This window comes from Triticum aestivum, chromosome 5A, assembly GCF_018294505.1.
Source record: "Triticum aestivum cultivar Chinese Spring chromosome 5A, IWGSC CS RefSeq v2.1, whole genome shotgun sequence".
Taxonomy (NCBI): domain Eukaryota; kingdom Viridiplantae; phylum Streptophyta; class Magnoliopsida; order Poales; family Poaceae; genus Triticum; species Triticum aestivum.
Genome location: NC_057806.1, coordinates 536,467,465 through 536,481,404, shown reverse-complemented (window position 1 = coordinate 536,481,404; position 13,940 = coordinate 536,467,465).

Here is a 13,940-nt window from a genome sequence, read left to right as displayed (position 1 = left end):
GGGCCCTCTAGATGTGTAAGAGGCTTCTTTCCATCACCTTCTGGTGATTGATTCCCTTGCGGGCGTGCTGCTGATGGTGGTGCGGGTATGCGAGCACTTGGATGCTAGGGGTGGTGGCCCTGGAAGGTGGACTGCACGTTTGGCTTTGCGCGCGGGGGGGGGGGGGGGGTTGCAGTGGTGGTGGCTGTTGGGGAACGTAGTAATTCAAAAAAATTCCTACTATCACGCAAGATCTATCTAGAAGATGCATATCAACGATAGGGGAGAGTGTGTCCACGTACCCTCGTAGACCGAAAGCGGAAGCGTTTAGTAATGCGGTTGATGTAGTCGAACATCTTCACGATCCAAGTACCAAAGGTACGGACCTCCGTGTTCAGCACATGTTTATCACGATGACTTCCCTCGAGCTCTTGATCCAGTAGAGGGTCGAGGAAGAGTTCCGTCAGCACGGCGACATGGTGACGGTGATGATGAAGTTACCGGTGCAGGGCTTCGCCAAAGCACTACGACGATACGACCGAGGTGTTAAACTGTGGAGGGGGGCACCGCACACGGCTAAGAGATTGTCTGTTGTGCTTTGGGGTGCCCCTGGCCACGTATATAAAGGAGGGAGAGGAGGAGGCCGGAGGCCAGGAGGGGCGCGCCATAGGGGAGTCCAATCCTAGTTGGACTCCCCTTCCCTTTCCAAGAGGGGGAGAGAGGAAAGGAGGAGGAGAGGGAGAAGGAAAGAGGGGGGGCGCTGTCGTGGAATTGTCACGGCAGATGTCCTCATGAAGGGACTTAGTTGTGGAGCCATCGATACGGGTTAGCTTGAAAGGGTTAAACCGGACAAGGGGACACGAGAGTTTTATACTAGTTCGGCCCCTTTGATGAAGGTAAAAGCCTACGTCTAGTTGTGATTGGTATTGCTGGGGTTTCGAAGGCCAGGGAGCGAATCCGCTTTGTCTGGCTTCGAGTTGTCCTTTTTTCTCTCTCTGAACCGCCGCCGGGTCACCCCTTTATATACTCAGGAGGACCCCGGCCGGTCTACAGAGTCCCGAGGCTGGCTCATACAAGTGTCTGCCTCGGTCTCTTCTTTCTTATCTTATAATGCAAGTTTATACAATCATGGCGGTTTACTGTCATGGGCCCTAAATCGCCTGCGGCTCTCGGCCTCTAAGCTTCATCCGTAAAGCGCCATCTTCTGGGTTTGTTTGGGCTTCAGTATAACTGAAGGTGAACCGGCCCCTCGTTGGCGGTTTACCCTCAGTAGTCATATCCTCAACATTAGGCCCCAGATTGGTTTGAACCTGTTCATGTCAATCTTCAATCCCTGATTTTTTGGCAATTCTCGTAAACCGCCATATCGTCTTCTCCCTCTGAACCTTGGTGAATCGCCATGATGTCATCTTCTGTTACTGTAATAAATCATTGTGACGTCATCCCTGTATAAAAAGTTTTTATGAAGATTCCCTTCTCTTTAATTAACTCCCAAAGATCGAGGCGACAGCTGCATCCTCTTTTGCCGTTTCCGATTCCTCGGTTTTTGCGCCTGCTGTTTTATCCCACTTCCTTGTAAATAAGACCGAGGTGCCTTCCATTTTCCCCCTTTCCAAAACCACATCATCTTCCTCCTCGCAACCCGAAGACCTCAAGTATCGCCGCCGCCACCGTCGTTGATCTTCCCGTCTACACTGACTCAGGCCGCTTGTCACATCCCTAGATTCTGGTGCTGTCTGGTGTGTGCATCATGTTTAAATTCAAATGGAATTTGAATTGAGGAATTTTCAAAGCCTCAGAATCCTTTAAAATAAAATGATGATCAAGATAAAAATTGCTTCAAATAAGTCCAAGAAAATGTTCTTGTTATCCTCTGGAAATATTGGCAAGAGGTAAAATCCAAACCAATATTTTCGGTATCTCAGAAACATTTATTTTGGGTATTTGAATTAAATCAATAGCTATTTGAATTGGACTTATATCTACTGTTAAATAAATATAGGTCCAATAATTCTGAAATATTTTTGTGGAGCATTGTTTTAATTCTTTTAGCTCCTAAAAATATTGTCAGAAGCAAAAATAAATTGAATTGGTTTCAAAACCAAATTCAAAACAAACCTGCAAAATAGAAAACAGAATTAAAAAGTAAAAGAGAGAGAGAGCAGAAGGACTTACCTGGCGCCACTTACCTGGCCCAACACTGTGCAGCCAGCAGCGGCCCAGCCCACCTCCTCCCCCTTGTCATCTTCCTCCCCTCGCACCGAAGCAGCTCGGTGGCGAGCGCCGATGCCGCCTCGGCCACCTCCTGCTTCCACCGAGGCGTTCCCGAGCCTCCCCCTCACGCCACCACGATGCCCCGACCCCCTGGAACCCCTCGACCTCTCCCATCGTCTCCCCCCTTTCTTTGGCTCCCTCTCTCCTCCACCGAGCGGAGCCCCGTCGCCACCGACGCCGTTCGCCGGGGCCACCACCACCCTCTCGCCTCCCTGACGCCTCCCAGAGCTCCGCAGTGCCTCCCTCTACCTCCTCAACGAGCCACGAGGCCCCAGACGTGCCGCAACACCGCCATCGATGCCTTCTTCAACCTCGGGACCGCCGGCCATCTTCGTCAAATTCGTCGGCTCCGGTGCCTCCCCGAGCTCCCCGAGGCCACCGTCGCAACCCCTGTGAGCTCCACTCCGTTTCCCCTCCTTCATTTTGCTCGTTCCCGTGCCGTAGCACCCCCGGCCACATTCCCGAGCACCTCCGTCCGCCATGGCCGCGTAGCTCTCCTGACCCGAGCCCCTCTGCTCGAACCCGTGGCACCAGCGCGCTTCTGGTGGCCCGCGGATGCCGTCTGGACCATCAGTTTCTCTCCTAGCGCGCCGCAGCCCAACCCTGCACATTGCCGAACTCCGGCCGCCGCCTCAGGCTCCACTCCGGCGAACCCCGGCCACCCCCGCACCTCCCGTTGGTCCCCCTAGATGCGCACGGGCGCGGGCTACCTCCTGGTGCCCTTGGCGCGTCGATCCGATGCCCCTAGCGCAAGTCCGGCGTCCCCCGCCGTGCTCTGTGGTCGTCGCCGGCTACACTCCGGCGAGAGCTGATGTGGCCGGTCATTAGGGCCTAACCACCCCCCCCCCCGCTAACCCAGGCCTTGGCCACTGACTGTGGGCCCCACGCCCTTAACTAACCACGGTTAACCCCCTGTTTAGTTTAAGTTAACCATAGTGGCCCCACGCGTCAGTTTTGACCGTGCTGACGTGGCCGTTGACTGGGCCCACACGTCAGCGGCACTAAGCAGCCCCAGTCACTGACCAGTGGACCCCACTGGTCAGGTCTGACCAGCAGCAGCTTCTGTTGACCTGCTAACGTCATAGTGACGCAATGCTGACACAATTATGTTTTCTGGATTTATTTTTATTTAGGAAATTCCAGAAAATAGCTAAAACTTCTAAAATTCATAGAAATTCAACCGTAACTCCAAATTAAATAATTTATATATGAAAAATTATCAGAAAAATTCAAGGAATCCATCTGTACCATTTACATGCATGTTAGAACAACTTATCACTACTGTTTAGGGCAAATGAAGTGAATGACATTTAAATAACCACATATGGAGTTTGAATTTGAATCTTGGATTCAAACCAACTTCATTTAATCTGGTTTTAGATGCATTAGCCCAAAACACATTCATTTTGCCATGTCATGATCATGCATCATATGGTGCATTGCATTGATTGTGTTCCCTTCTATGTTGCCGGTAATTGTCCCCTCGCGATAGACGTGATACCGATGATGTGATCGTTGACACTGATGAAGACTCAATGCTATCTTCAGAAGTGCCAGGCAAGCAAAACCCCCTTGTTCATTTCGATACAATCCTACTCTCTCGCTCCTGCTCTCTTTTACTGCATTAGGACAACACCGATTCATCTGTTACTTGCTGCGGTAGCTGAACCCCTTTATCCTTTGCATGACCTGTCATTGCCACAGTAAATAGATGAAACCCACTAGCATGAGTAGGAGTTGTTTGAGCCCTGTTGTGCCTACTCATTCATGCTTGTTTGTCATGCCTGCTACTGCTTAGAGTTGAGTCAAGTCTGATTCATCGGGGACGAATCAGAGGTGTGTGAACATGTCCTACTGTGTGTGAGCTAAGTGTGTGAACACGATTTGGTAAAGGTAGCGGTGAGAGGCCATGTAGGAGTACATGGTGGGTTGTCTCATTGCAGCCGTCCTCAGGAACTGAGTTCTGTGTTTGTGATCCATGATTCAGCTACTACCACGCATTGGGCCCGAAACCAATGGACCCTCTCGGCTTCTTGATCACCCTTGTCCTCTGTCCAGGAGTTGCAAGTAGTTTCTGGTGTTTGTAGTATGCTGGAGGCCGTGCGTAGCGCTGACCGTAGGGGTGGGCTGTGATGCGGTAGGCACGTGGCCGGGTAAACCGGGCGCCCGTTTGGTGTCACGGAACCCTGTTCACATCGTTTGGGGCTGTGAGCGAAACTCCGGCCGGATCTCCTCATGGATGGAACCCGAATAGGCGATAAACCTGGACTAGAGACTTGAGTGTTTAGGTAGGCCGTGGCCGACACCCACGTTGGGCTTCCGCTTGAAGGTTTCCGAGTACATGTCGTGTAAACGGCGGTAAGTGGTGAGAGCGTGTGTGAAGAAGTACACCCCTGCAGGGTTAACATCATCTATTCGAATAGCCGTGTCCACGGAAAAGGACTTCTGGGTTGCTTATATCAGTTCATAGACAAGTGAAAGTGGATACTCTAAAATACGCAAGATAAGCATGAGTGCTATGGATGGCGTTCTCGTAGGGAGACGGGAGCGGATCCATAGTGGTGTATTGATATGGTGAATATGTGGACTCGTGTGCGCCACCTCAAAAGAGTCGCTTGCAGTCGTAGTTTAGGATAGCCACCGAGTCAAAGCTGGCTTGCTGCAGTTAAACCCCACCATCCCCTTGTTGATAATGATGCATATGTAGATAGATCTGATGTAAGTCTTGCTGGGTACATTTGTACTCACGTTTGCCTATTTTATGTTTTTGCAGAGAGACTTCAGTCTCACTAGTAGTTTCGCGTGGACTTCGACGTTTAGCTTGTTACCTCAGCTACGATCTTGTGCCCTCGGCAGGATCTGGTAGATAGTCAGGCTTCTCAGCCTTTTTCATTTATAGATGTCTGTACTCAGACATGATAGCTTCCGCCTGTGCTTTGACTTGTATGCTCTGATTGTTGGGTCATGAGACCCATGTTTGTAATATCTCGCTCCTCGGAGCCTATTGAATAAATTACTTGAGTTGTAGAGTCATGTTGTGATGCCATGTTGTATCTGCACATATCGGGCATATTGTGTGTATGTTGTTGAAATGCTTGGTATGTGTGGGATCTGACTATCTAGTTGTTTATCCTTAGTAGCCTCTCTTACCGGGAAATGTCTCCTAGTGTTTCCACTGAGCCATGGTAGCCTGCTACTGCTCCGGAACACTTAGGCTGGCCGGCATGTGTCCTTCTTCGTTCCTGTGTCTGTCCCTTCGGGGAAATGTCACGCGATGAATACCGGAGTCCTGTTAGCCCGCTACAGCCCGGTTCACCGGAGTCCTGTTAGCCCAGTGCTACAGCCCGGATTCACTCGCTGATGACCGACACGTTCGATGCTGGGTCATGGATGCCTGTCCCTGTAAGTCTGTGCCACTTTGGGTTTACGGCTAGCCATGTCAGCCCGGGCTCCTTATCATATGGATGCTAGCGACACTATCATATACGTGTGCCAAAAGGCGCAAACGGTCCCGGGCAAAGGTAAGGCGACACCCGTGGGAATACCGTGCGTGAGGCCGCAAAGTGATATGAGGTGTTACATGCTAGATCGATGTGGCATTGAGTCGGGGTCCTGACAGCGTTGGTATCAGAGCTTGACTGCCTGTAGGATTACCAAGCCAAACTGGTCGAAGTTGAGTCTAGATATTCTTTAGTTATGTAAGGGAATTGATTGTGGGATGGAACGTAAGGCTCTTTTTACTCCTTATACCTCATGGCCTTCTGATCTGAGTCATCATCTTCTCTTCTACGGGGATTAAGAACTAGGCTATCTCTTCTTTCTATTAGGATCACGTGTTACTAATCAGTAGACTTATAAGTTTGTTGGATTTAAGCCTCAGTTCAGTTTCTACCTCTGTATGTTAATTATTGATCTCGAAACCTTGATATTGTGCTTCTGAGTGGTTATGCCACCATTTTTGTGAATGTCTCAAATCTTTTCTGAGCATTTACAGCCGTTATGCTGTCCGAGTCATCCCAGGTTTCTAAGTAGTCTGATGCATTTGCAAATTCCTTCCTCCCGCTTCGATGTTCCTTTGGGCCAGATTAACCACACTAATCGGTGTGTTGAGGTAATTATTACCTCGACATATATGTTGGAATTATTATTATGACCCTAAGTGCTTAGAGGATCATCTCGTAATTTAGCCATGATTTGTGTTCCCAGTGTGATGATTCTGGCCATCATTCTCGAAAGCATCCCGTGATGCTACTTAGTAATAGGTATTCTGTTCCTGGGTTCTTGAACCCGAGATTCACTCTACCTACTTCATGTTGATAGTAATTGCTAGTGCCTTTAGGATATTAGTAACCTTTGCGATAGTCCTTGAAGTCCGTGGTATCTTCTTCCAATTACCATGAACCATTCTTGGCAGGAGTTCTTCTGAACCAAAAGATGACAACAAGAGTGCTCTCGATGAGTTCTCCATTCATAAATCGTGACTCTGCCAGTTCTACCTTTCTGCATGGGCTATCCGGAAGAAACCTGTTGAACCTGATTCGACATACTAATCTATGCATCCACAACTCAGAAAGTTATATGTTCCTTTGAGTTGTCCCGCTTTAGTTGTCTACTGACCTTCGTCTGTCAATTGATAGTCAAGAGTATGCGTGCATTCGTGTATCGAGGCCTATTACTCTTGTGGTCCGTCAAGCCATTCTGTCCTGAATGACTTGGAGAAACAAACTCCAGTACCTCATCCAGGTCAAAGAAGTTGTCTTCCACAGATCAGATGCAATCCAGCTTCTGGTCTGTTCTACCTTGAAGTATTACCATCTTTATATCAGGAATATCATGGGAATTGCACACCATCTTATGAATTCTTGATGCAGTAATACTTCTGATCATCATTGATAATTTCTTGGTTTTCGTGTTATTGTAACCGGAATGCCGACAAATGAATCATGGCGTGTGAAATCAATACTGTTAGCAACTCTGTTGCTTGGTAGTTAATGGACAATAATCTTATTCTTAGTATGTTGGTTTTTGAATCATCCTTCTAAGACTGATCGTGCTACCTAGTCCTTATTTCGGTGCACCCCTCGATTGATGAGTTAGGATCTTGTCAAGTCCTCACTCATTTGATCATATCGTCTTGCCCTCAAAAGCGAGATTGTTCTCGAGCTTAGTAACATACCGGTGGTTCATGATTTTCTGAATATCTTCTCGGAAGTATCACCAGGTCGTCACCTGACCGTTATGTTGAGCTCGTGGTCAAGTTGGTTTCTTGTGAACCACCTTCTCTCCAAGAATCGGTGTTAGATATCCCTGAGCTAGTTGGTTAAGCTAGACAACAACTTGGAGAGTTGGAGGATAAAAGCTTGCCTGACTTAGTTCGTTCCAAAGGGATATTCTTGTGTAGGGTGTGCTGAAGAAAGATGATATCTTCATCGATTGGTCCTTGTGATCAGTTGCTGGACCTATTGTCTTATCAATCCTTTGATTTGAGTGTGGGCTATCGTCAAATCAAATCAGTACCAACGATGCTCGTAATGTTGTCTGATTCGTGGTTGATCCCTCGAGCATACACCATTACATCTTTGGTCTGACTAATGCTATCACCGTGTTCACTTAACTATGGAATTCCTTTTAAAAGGAAACCTAGATGAATTGTTGTTGAGCCCATTGGCAACATCCTTATCTCCTCCATGATGTTGTTGAACATTAAGCTAGTGTTGGAAACTTTTGAAAGCATTTTCTTCATGCTAGCTCATGAAGTATTTGTTTGATGAAAGGAGTGACTTCCTCTTATACACGTGCATTTGGTGAAAGTTGCCGCCGTGAATTTGAGAAAGATTGTTTTGTTTCCTTTGGAATCATCCCAAATCAGTCATGCACACTTGCGAAGTATTCTGTAGTCTGGAGACTTGCAACCTTCATTCTATATGTGTCCCTAGCACACTAAGCCACTGATTGACTTGTTCAAGGAAAAGAAGTCTATGCTTGGGATCTAATCCATGGACTTGCGTAAAGACTTTGATATCCTCGATGATGGTTCTCCACCTGAACTCGCTAGTGTTTAATTATAAGACTGCTACGTGGCCATGCTTGTCTGGGACAACGTGTTCACATGTTTGTAGCAGAACCAGCTCATGTTTTGGAGCTTGCTATCGTAGTTCATCTCCCGAGAATCCCGCAACGTCATCTCGTCGATTTGTGTTGCAAACTTTCATTTTTCTTCCTAGACTCGATGAGTCTGGAATATCCTGACACCAACCAGATCTGAATCTCTGGTAGATATGATGGTTTGGCACATTTTCCAAGAACTATAATATCGGTCTCTCGATAACCGGTAAAGTGGATGTCGTGGCCAACACACCCAGCCGGAAGACCTATTATTGTAGTATCTTGTTTGAGGAAGTTGGCCACCTCCCCATAAGGATTTTGTAGGAATTACCTCCGTAACTGTTCCTTATGGATTCTATTGCTCCTGAAGTCCGACCTTTTACTTGATGTCTAGTTACCAAACCATTTCAATGATTGGATTACACTAGCACATCAAGGAGAACATTAGAAGCGGAGTGCTAAATGTCTCTCGGTCGATCATCCAGATTTTATCTCCTTGGCCTCGCTAAGGTGAAATCTGAGAAAGTGTTATCTTCCTTTGCATCTGCATCCTCCATCATCATTCATCATGGTAGCAAGTTGTGTTGCCAGGATCCTTGACACGGATATTGGTAAAACCTTGATGAATGTGGAAATGCTCAAGTTCTTGAGAGCACGCACAAGCGCTAGGTGTTATCATCGGCACTAACTGGGTTTGCTCTCAGTTTCCTCGGCAATGCTATGATCTTTCAAACAGTGAATTCACTCTTTGTTGTTGGGTTCTTCCCCAGTTACCAGAATCATTCCCAGCATTTGCATTTTGTTCCCAGCTTGCACCGCCAATGTGCCATTCCACCATGGGTCTTTTCCATTTCCGGTGATAAGCAAAATCATCCATTACGTTGTCTTCAACAAGGTAATCCACATCATCCAAGTTTGAGTATGCCATTCTACCGAACCCCTCTAAATGATCGATTATGATTTGCCTTAAGCTGGTATAAAGAGTCTCAGTGATCTCAATATCAAAGGTAATTCTTTTTGCCACTTAAGATATTTCTACGAGTCACCATTCCTAAGATGTCTCGATGTGGTTTCATGGCAACTCAACTCCTCGCTACGTTGACAATCGTTTACCACCTTTTAAGTGTGGAATTGTTGTCCACCTAGTGAACCTTCGTCATCCGTTTCTTTCCACCCCTCTTGATGTGTATCTCGTGTCTCAACCCGAGAGATGGTTCTATGTCTCATTCCGTGAGTTAATCCTGAGTTGTTCGATCTTCGAGGAGATCGACCCTTCTAGAGTCTCCTTCTTCCCTCCATGTCATGTTGACAGGATTTCTCAGAGCAGGACTTCAAGACAAAATGGTGTTCAAATCAACGTTCATTTGAAGTGCACCCTGGATCATGAAGATTATACTAGTTTGCGTTTCCCCTTCACCCTACCCTACGCTTGAATCTCGGGACGAGATTTTTGTTTAGTGGGGGTGAGTTGTCACATCCCTAGATTCTGGTGCTGTCTGGTGTGTGCATCATGTTTAAATTCAAATGGAATTTGAATTGAGGAATTTTCAAAGCCTCAGAATCCTTTAAAATAAAATGATGATCAAGATAAAAATTGCTTCAAATAAGTCCAAGAAAATGTTCTTGTTATCCTCTGGAAATATTGGCAAGAGGTAAAATCCAAACCAATATTTTCGGTATCTCAGAAACATTTATTTTGGGTATTTGAATTAAATCAATAGCTATTTGAATTGGACTTATATCTACTGTTAAATAAATATAGGTCCAATAATTCTGAAATATTTTTGTGGAGCATTGTTTTAATTCTTTTAGCTCCTAAAAATATTGTCAGAAGCAAAAATAAATTGAATTGGTTTCAAAACCAAATTCAAAACAAACCTGCAAAATAGAAAACAAAATTAAAAAGTAAAAGAGAGAGAGCAGAAGGACTTACCTGGCGCCACTTACCTGGCCCAACACTGTGCAGCCAGCAGCGGCCCAGCCCACCTCCTCCCCCTTGTCATCTTCCTCCCCTCACACCGAAGCAGCTCGGTGGCGAGCGCCGATGCCGCCTCGGCCACCTCCTGCTTCCACCGAGGCGTTCCCGAGCCTCCCCCTCACGCCACCACGATGCCCCGACCCCCTGGAACCCCTCGACCTCTCCCATCGTCTCCCCCCTTTCTTTGGCTCCCTCTCTCCTCCACCGAGCGGAGCCCCGTCGCCACCGACGCCGTTCGCCGCGGCCACCACCACCCTCTCGCCTCCCCGGCGCCTCCCAGAGCTCCGCAGTGCCTCCCTCTACCTCCTCAACGAGCCACGAGGCCCCAGACGTGCCGCAACACCGCCATCGATGCCTTCTTCAACCTCGGGACCGCCGTCCATCTTCGTCAAATTCGTCGGCTCCGGTGCCTCCGAGCTCCCCGAGGCCACCGTCGCAACCCCTGTGAGCTCCACTCCGTTTCCCCTCCTTCATTTTGCTCGTTCCCGTGCCGTAGCACCCCCGGCCACATTCCCGAGCACCGCCGTCCGCCATGGCCGCGTAGCTCTCCTGACCCGAGCCCCTCTGCTCGAACCCGTGGCACCAGCGCGCTTCTGGTGGCCCGCGGATGCCGTCTGGACCATCAGTTTCTCTCCTAGCGCGCCGCAGCCCAACCCCGCACATGGCCGAACTCCGGCCGCCGCCTCGGGCTCCACTCCGGCGAACCCCGGCCACCCCCGCACCTCCCGTTGGTCCCCCTAGATGCGCACGGGCGCGGGCTACCTCCTGGTGCCCTTGGCGCGTTGATCCGATGCCCCTAGCACAAGTCCGGCGTCCCCCGCCGTGCTCTGTGGTCGTCGCCGGCTACACTCCGGCGAGAGCTGATGTGGCCGGTCATTAGGGCCTAACCACCCCCCCCCGCTAACCCAGGCCTTGGCCACTGACTGTGGGCCCCACGCCCTTAACTAACCACGGTTAACCCCCTGTTTAGTTTAAGTTAACCACAGTGGCCCCACGCGTCAGTTTTGACCGTGCTGACGTGGCCGTTGACTGGGCCCACCCGTCAGCGGCACTAAGCAGCCCCAGTCACTGACCAGTGGACCCCACTGGTCAGGTCTGACCAGCAGCAGCGTCTGTTGACCTGCTGACGTCATAGTGACGCAATGCTGACGCAATTATGTTTTCTGGATTTATTTTTATTCAGGAAATTCCAGAAAATAGCTAAAACTTCTAAAATTCATAGAAATTCAACCGTAACTCCAAATTAAATAATTTATATATGAAAAATTATCAGAAAAATTCAAGGAATCCATCTGTACCATTTACATGCATGTTAGAACAACTTATCACTACTGTTTAGGGCAAATGAAGTGAATGACATTTAAATAACCACATATGGAGTTTGAATTTGAATCTTGGATTCAAACCAACTTCATTTAATCTGGTTTTAGATGCATTAGCCCAAAACACATTCATTTTGCCATGTCATGATCATGCATCATATGGTGCATTGCATTGATTGTGTTCCCTTCTATGTTGCCGGTAATTGTCCCCTCGCGATAGACGTGATACCGATGATGTGATCGTTGACACTGATGAAGACTCAATGCTATCTTCAGAAGTGCCAGGCAAGCAAAACCCCCTTGTTCATTTCGATACAATCCTACTCTCTCGCTCCTGCTCTCTTTTACTGCATTAGGACAACACCGATTCATCTGTTACTTGCTGCGGTAGCTGAACCCCTTTATCCTTTGCATGACCTGTCATTGCCACAGTAAATAGATGAAACCCACTAGCATGAGTAGGCGTTGTTTGAGCCCTGTTGTGCCTACTCATTCATGCTTGTTTGTCATGCCTGCTACTGCTTAGAGTTGAGTCAGGTCTGATTCATCGGGGATGAATCAGAGGTGTGTGAACATGTCCTACTGTGTGTGAGCTAAGTGTGTGAACACGATTTGGTAAAGGTAGCGATGAGAGGCCATGTAGGAGTACATCGTGGGTTGTCTCATTGCAGCCGTCCTCAGGAACTGAGTTCTGTGTTTGTGATCCATGATTCAGCTACTACCACGCATTGGGCCCGAAACCAATGGACCCTCTCGGCTTCTTGATCACCCTTGTCCTCTGTCCAGGAGTTGCAAGTAGTTTCTGGTGTTTGTAGTATGCTGGAGGCCGTGCGCAGCGCTGACCGTAGGGGTGGGCTGTGATGCGGTAGGCACGTGGCCGGGTAAACCGGGCGCCCGTTTGGTGTCACGGAACCCTGTTCACATCGTTTGGGGCTGTGAGCGAAACTCCGGCCGGATCTCCTCATGGATGGAACCCGAATAGGCGATAAACCTGGATTAGAGACTTGAGTGTTTAGGTAGGCCGTGGCCGACACCCACGTTGGGCTTCCGCTTGAAGGTTGCCGAGTACATGTCGTGTAAACGGCGGTAAGTGGTGAGAGCGTGTGTGAAGAAGTACACCCCTGCAGGGTTAACATCATCTATTCGAATAGCCGTGTCCGCGGAAAAGGACTTCTGGGTTGCTTATATCAGTTCATAGACAAGTGAAAGTGGATACTCTAAAATACGCAAGATAAGCGTGAGTGCTATGGATGGCGTTCTCGTAGGGAGACGGGAGCGGATCCATAGTGGTGTATTGATATGGTGAATATGTGGACTCGTGTGCGCCACCTCAAAAGAGTCGCTTGCAGTCGTAGTTTAGGATAGCCACCGAGTCAAAGCTGGCTTGCTGCAGTTAAACCCCACCATCCCCTTGTTGATAATGATGCATATGTAGATAGATCTGATGTAAGTCTTGCTGGGTACATTTGTACTCACGTTTGCCTATTTTATGTTTTTGCAGAGAGACTTCAGTCTCACTAGTAGTTTCGCGTGGACTTCGACGTTTAGCTTGTTACCTCAGCTACGATCTTGTGCCCTCGGCAGGATCTGGTAGACAGTCAGGCTTCTCAGCCTTTTTCATTTATAGATGTCTATACTCAGACATGATAGCTTCCGCCTGTGCTTTGACTTGTATGCTCTGATTGTTGGGTCATGAGACCCATGTTTGTAATATCTCGCTCCTCGGAGCCTATTGAATAAATTACTTGAGTTGTAGAGTCATGTTGTGATGCCATGTTGTATCTGCACATATCGGGCATATTGTGTGTATGTTGTTGAAATGCTTGGTATGTGTGGGATCTGACTATCTAGTTGTTTATCCTTAGTAGCCTCTCTTACCGGGAAATGTCTCCTAGTGTTTCCACTGAGCCATGGTAGCTTGCTACTGCTCCGGAACACTTAGGCTGGCCGGCATGTGTCCTTCTTCGTTCCTGTGTCTGTCCCTTCGGGGAAATGTCACGCGATGAATACCGGAGTCCTGTTAGCCCGCTACAGCCCGGTTCACCGGAGTCCTGTTAGCCCAGTGCTACAGCTCGGATTCACTCGCTGATGACCGACACGTTCGATGCTGGGTCATGGATGCCTGTCCCTGTAAGTCTGTGCCACTTTGGGTTTACGGCTAGCCATGTCAGCCCGGGCTCCTTATCATATGGATGCTAGCGACACTATCATATACGTGTGCCAAAAGGCGCAAACGGTCCCGGGCAAAGGTAAGGCGACACCCGTGGGAATACCGTGCGTGA